This window comes from Adiantum capillus-veneris, chromosome 18 (genome assembly GCF_014529385.1).
Source record: "Adiantum capillus-veneris isolate H3 chromosome 18, ASM1452938v2, whole genome shotgun sequence".
NCBI classification, from domain to species: domain Eukaryota; kingdom Viridiplantae; phylum Streptophyta; class Polypodiopsida; order Polypodiales; family Pteridaceae; genus Adiantum; species Adiantum capillus-veneris.
The window spans coordinates 25,381,115-25,387,960 of record NC_140948.1 but is presented as its reverse complement, the minus strand read 5'-3'; the positions used below and the strand labels follow the sequence as shown (position 1 = coordinate 25,387,960).

The 6,846-nt window shown below is 40.0% G+C and overlaps 1 pseudogene; it reads left to right on the top strand.

The window, feature by feature from the left end:
- The first annotated feature begins 1,473 nt into the window (after window positions 1–1,473).
- LOC147435371 (uncharacterized) lies at window positions 1,474–2,630 on the top strand (annotated as a pseudogene).
- Window positions 2,631–6,846: the final 4,216 nt, after the last annotated feature.

Here is a 6,846-nt window from a genome sequence, read left to right as displayed (position 1 = left end):
TTAGAGTGAGCATTTTTGTGAGATTACTTTGAGAAATTGGAGGGTGAACTTAATTGATGGTAGCAACATAAACATAGTACTTAATTAACTTGGCATGAACAATACTTTTGCAACAGAGAGACTATTAGAGAACATGACACTAGATGAGGACCGGATTTACTTGGATCCGGTCCCCCCTCCAAAACGCATTTGTATTATAGATTCTCCCATCAAGAGAAACTTTATTACAACACAATCTTTGTGTTCCTTGTGACCTTGGTGATGCTATGAAGATGGAAAGCTTCATGCATCAGGAGCTTAACATAAACCTTGCAAAAATCATTCACTATCCCAAGCCTCAGTCCCAAGGCCTCAAATACCTTCAAAGCTGGAGAGAGCTAGCGTGGAATGAGGGTGGGGAAGAGGAAGAAGAAACATTCCATAGGAGAAAGAAATAGTTCCTCACTTATCATGACTCTTTTTGCTTAGCATAGCATAATAGCATAGTAATGAAGATGAAGAAGATGGCAAGCTTAAGCATTGAAGCATGGCTCTTGGTTGGATTTGCATTCCATAGCCAAGAGTGTTGGTGTAGGCTCTCCACTTCTCAACAAACTTGGAGAAGGAGATGGAGCTCTTACATTTTGCACTCCATACAATGAGAGAATGTGTGTGTGTGTGTGTGTGTGTGTGTGTGTGTGTGTGTGTGTGTGTGTGTGGGAGAGTATACCCCCCTCTCATGCTTGGTCCGCACCTCCTCTCTCTCTCTCTCTCTCTCTCTCTCTCTCTCTCTCTCTCTCTCTCTCTCTCTCTCTCTCTCTTTCTCGTATTATTTTATTATTTCATTTGGACATGTGTCCTCTTTTTCTTCTTTTAGAGAAAGAACTTAATTATTTATTTTATGTATCTAAATTATAATTGGATTCCTTTAAAACCTATCTAATAGCATTCAAACACATCATGAGGGCCACATGAGGAGGATCATTTGAACATGTGTCTTTTATGCTGATTAAGTCATTTGGTTGAATTGAATACTTCAAAGACTTAGTCAATCAAGCATGGCATGTTCATATCTCTTGAGAGTTATCTTTGAATTGAATACTTCAAGAACTTTAGTCATTTATGCATGTGAGAAACACCTCAAGATTTTGGGTAAAGTTCCCACTAACAGCTAGCAAGAAAACAAGCACCTCATGCTTGGGTATGATTCCCACCTCCAGGTCAGCCCTAGCTTGCCTAAGGTCAAAAGACTTTTGAACACTAACTTTTTGAGGTCTTTAATGAAGCTAACTCTACGGTCTTGAAGCTCCATTAGGTAGCATTGCTCTTTAACATACCATCTCTCATTTGGACCCCTTTCACCCTTGGCTCTGTGTTGAGAGAGATCCATAAACACATGTCTACTATTCTAACCCTTATTCCTGTTTATTCTCCCACATTAAATGATCAATTTAATATGAGAAAATAATTTGGGTTGGTTAGATATTAGATTTTATGATAGTACTAGCTGCTAACCACTACATTGGGTTGTCCCTCAATCTCCCTAGATCTATTAGCACTCCTCTTGTCTACACAGACCGGCCGGCCAGCCAACAGTCTCAACAATTTGTAGAAGAAAATCACCGCAAGCATGCTCCATCCATCGATGGTGATGATCACGTTAAACCCCTTTCCAGGCCCACGTCCTTCACATTTACGGGTCTAGACCCACTTGCGCCCTTTTGGAACACCCACAAGGAGGGCCTCCTACAATCGAAGGAGGCTGCTAGCAACAGTATAACCTCCAGCTTGCTCACACCAGAGCTACAGCTTCAAGCAAACGCTGCCTCGGACAAAGCCGAGATGCATTCCATCCTTGCACAATAGAGAGGCAACTGGAACAATCTCTTCCAGTGCATGCTCACCTCTGCCATCATTACCGCTTGTGTGCTCAGTGACTTCAACGGCCATATTGTTGGCCGCAGCATGGGCGCCCTCAACCTGCCTGCACTATTGCTCAATGCATTGGATAGGGCTTCCCACATGCCTCTCACACTCGGTGACCTCCAGAAATTCCCCACCAAAGTTGTGCCACCAGTGCTCATAGAACCCAAGCTAATGGCGCATGGTGACCATCAGGATAATTCACATGTAGTCGATTGCCTCGACCTCCATGAGTACAATGGCTGAGAGAGGCAGCTGGCCCAGGATTTGAAGCATATAGCCGCCATGCTCCTCCACTCTGACGTCCCCAAATACACTAATTGGGCCCCAGATCTGGTGAAAGTGAGCAAGTCTCTAGTCATAATAGGCCCTTGTTTCACCGCATCGACAGCACTGCTTAATGTGGCCGCCATGTGCACCATCGCGCTACCCACCAACAATATACAGTCGGGCATGTGGGTCGCAACCTTTAGTGTGCTAGCTACCTTTCTGGGTAGTTTTTCCAATGGCACGCAGTTGGGCATGGTGTTTGAGCTCTACCATAACTCTATAGGAGGCTACTATGCAAATGTAAAGACAACAATGAGAGAGACGTTGCTTACTCCTGTCGAGCAGAGGGTAAACAGAACATTTTTCACCAGCGAATCGCATACCAACTCGGAAGGTGGCCTACCTCGTAGGCTAAGCCTGTGGTGCCAACAGATGCCGAGGCTGGCACTCTGTTCTAATCACATGTATCGTGTACATTTTGAATGCGCATGCCCTCCTACCTTGCTCACACCATCTGCGCATTGTATATTTTGTAAGAAAATTTGGAAATGAGCTATGTACACAAAATTGAAAAGAAAGCAGATGTATCATGTTGAAGGTGATAATGACTATGAGCACTAGCTCCTCTTCATCTATTTAATTGTAGTCCATCATCATGCAACAATGTATTTGACTTAGAGCATTGTCAAGAAGTTTGCGGTCTTGCCAAGAAAGCACCAAGCTTTTGGATGTGAGAGCTTGTGAGAAAACTCCAAAGACTTTATAAAGAAGTTATACCATAGATTCCATGAAGACTAGGGTTAGTAAGGATTTGCAATCAAAGAAACCCCACTCTTTCTTTCTTGCACTCACACACACAAAAAGAACACAAAAGTGCATATCAAAACAACACAAAGATGAAAACATCAAGGCTATGGTTGTATCATATCATGGGTAATATGAAAGGGTTAACAGATGAGTTAATGGCGTTCAATCTTTGCCGATCAAACAGGGTATGAATTGTTCTTTGGAATTGTAATTTTGTGCTTACCATAATATATATGTTTTGTCTAGTGATTGGAATTAATTGTGTGTACAAATCCTCTTGGTTCATAGCAAGATAACTACACTTACGTCAAAAGAAAAGTTATAGTCGATAAGGGGTAGTATAATGGGATTCAGTGAAAAAAGTATTTCATTGAGCGTTTTTGGGCCAAAGAGAAACACTATACATTGTTAAAAGTATATTTTATGGCTAATCCATACGTTAATTGCAATAGATCGCAGAGTCTGGAAGCAATAAAAATTCACATCTTGTGGATTATTCATTTAGGATAACTCTATTATGTGCAAAATATAGATATGAGAGAAGTGAGGAAAGACAATTTCTCTTCCAAGCCCTATTCTTGCCCGTAGGCAATAAGGATACTACGGGGAGAGATGTACCTGTAGCAAGGAGAACCTAGAATTTATAGAGAGAATGAATTTCTAAGAGTGAGAGAGATAGGTTTGGTCACAAAAGGAGATGAAATTAGAGATATATGTTGGATTAGAGATGAAAAAGAAAACAACAAGAAACCAACAAAATATCAAAGTGTAACACATCTTACTTGACAAACCCTTTGGGATTTATTCACCATTTTTTATGAAGAGAGAAGAAGAGAAAAGACATAAAGAGAGAAGAAGAGGAAAGACTTCAAGCCTTGATTGATTCACCAAGTTCAAGTCCTTCTTTGATTAGAGCTTATCTTCCAAAGATACCTTACAAGATTGGCTAGTCTTCCTCTAGGAGTAAGTATAGGCTTAGGCTTATGTTTATGGCTAAGTACAATTAGGCAATACTACTTTCACTCCCTCATGAATTCATCTCATGAATGGTTTACAAAAGGGAGAAGAGGTCCCCTTTTATAGATGAAGGGAACCCCCAAGGGTTACACAAGAAAGAGAAGAGCCAGTGTGAACAGGAACTAACAAAGTTTGAAATGAACTGTCCATGCATGATATGGGTAGACTGGGATCCACCATTTTGATCATAGCTCCTCAATCGTGGCTCCAAATAGAAAAGTAAAAGTAGGGGCAGAAAATTCAGCTCATAAGCTACGAACCCCATTTTATATACTTTCTCCAATTAGGATTGGAACCTTGTCTTTAAAAAATCATCAAAATTGGGTACATTTCTAGCAGCAAAAGTCTTCTTGTGGTTCCCTTAGCCTAGACTTTCATTTGATTCCAATGGACACCTCATGCAATATGAAAGCATGACATTGCTACTTGACAAAGTTTTGTATCATACTTGCAATAATGCATTAAAATAGGTGTAAATTTGAGAATCATGCAAGCTAGTGTGCCACTAGGATTTGATTCCCTCCTAATAGCTATTTAAAAATAAATATAAGAAAAATATAAAAAATACATAGAATATATATATATTGGAAGCTACCCTAGATATAGGATCTAGCTAGGGTGTGAGATGATAATGAGATAGTGGAAATAAAGAACCAATGCTTTTTGCCCCAAGTTAAAGAGACGGAGCTATTGACGCTTTTCCCATAGTATTTTCTGACGATAAAGTAAGAATATGTTACCCTTGAGATAAATAATAGGATAAAATAGAAATCTTATTATTATACTTAGATATGCATATGTACATTATAGGAAATATACTTATGTATCTAAAAAGTTGCAAGATAGATCTTGTAGCATTTGTTCCCACTATGTACGTGTCACAGCACGACATCCACCCCCTCTAAACCTGCACATCCTCTGGTATGTGCCACATTTGATCTTTGCAAGATCAGTCCTCTTGTAGATCTTCCACGATTTCATCTTCATTGAATGCTTCATCTTCACTTTGATCTTCACCTGTGTTTTGCTCTTCCTCCTTTTCAATATCTTCTGGATCACTGTCTCCTCTTCTCTTAAAAACTTTGATCCCCTTTCCTGCAATGGAAATCTTTACTTCTGTGCCATCTAGTTCAGACAAGTTGTAAGTAGCATTTTCATGCATATACTTTACAACATACGATCCAAACCATATTTTTGAGAACTTACGCATGACTGTGTGCTGGTGGTAATCAAGGCTACTATCATACAGTAAAACCCAGACACCTTTGTCAATTGCTTTGCTCCTGAGCTGATGTCGCTTATCAAAGTAGTCCTTGTTTTTCAACCTTGCATTTTTTACTCTTTCTTTTGCAACCTCAATGTCTCGAGGTCTTCTCTCTAATTGCCTCATGAGCAATGCAAGGAGACATTCCCTGCTAAGCCCCTCTTGCCAAGGTAGTACATTCCATGTAGGAATTGTATCTTCAATCGGCATCACTGGATTTTGACCATACGTTATTGAGCTATGTGTTGTACGATCATCCCATAAAGCATATGGCAACAATTTTGTCCACTCATTAACTCTTACTTCACAAGCCTTGGCCAAAGCTTTGTTGATAGGAGGATGCCCTCTTTCACTCTTTCCATTGCCTTCAAGGTTGTAAGATGTAGTAAGAGAAAGCTTGACTACTAATCTGGAAAACAACTCCCTTTCTTCCTCGGCATCCAGTTCACCTCTATCTATAGTGATCTTTTCCACACAACCATAACAAAAAATCACCTCATCAAGAAGGAATTTGCATACAGCTTTCGTGGTTTTAGATCTTGATACTCACGCTTCAACCTGGTTAGTTAGGTCCTCTCGTGAAAGAACTAAGTATCTCATCTGCCAAAGTCCTAAAGGCATTGTGACTAGATCCACAACCCATTTATAGTACATCCCTAGTGGGTATGTAGGGTGCAATCCATCACGATGTCGGACATTTGAATACATTTGACAAGTTACACATGACTCTACAAATTTTGATACATCTTTATACATACCCTTCCACGAGTATTTTTCTTTCAACTTGGAGAAGGTTGCCCACACACCCCTATGTCTAGCCCATAGACTCCCATGAAACTCTTGCATGAGCTTTACTTGAGTCTCTTTTTTACATTTAACCCTTTGTGGTGTGACACCCTTTTGTTTAGAATTCTTCCACAAGTAACCATCCCTCAAAAAGTATCTGTATGCTTTCCTGTGTATCCTCTTGAATTCTTGTTCATACCAATCATCCTGTTTTTCTACAGTACTCAAGTAGCTTCCAATAAGAAGCCAATCCCCTTCATAAAGCTCTTTCAAGAATAATGCAAGTGGATTAGTCATGCAGACATTGTAACCTTTGACATGAGAGATAGAATAGAACTTTATGCCTACATCATCTTCCTCGTCAATCATTTGTGACTCATCTTCATACCTTGCCCTTGATAGCATATCTGTCACTGTATTGTCTTTACTTGCAATGTGCTTAAACTCGGGATTTAAGGACTTAATGTAGGCAATCCACCGCAACATAGCAATGTCTAGTGTTGAGTAGCTTGTAAACATCCCAAGAAGTGGTAGACAATCTGTTTCTACAACCACACATGCACCAATTAGATATTCTTTTCCATTTTTCAAGGTTGTAACCATACCCCATAACTCTCTCTTTATTTGTGGATAGTTTCTTTGGTGAGCACTTAGTACCTTTGCTCCATATCTCACCACATACCTATGGCCTTCTTCGTCATCTTGCTCTATTGCCCATCCAATTCCTGTAGAACTGGTGTCTACCATCACAATTACTGGCCTTTGGTACTCATAATCTACTTGTTTCAAATTTGGTGCTG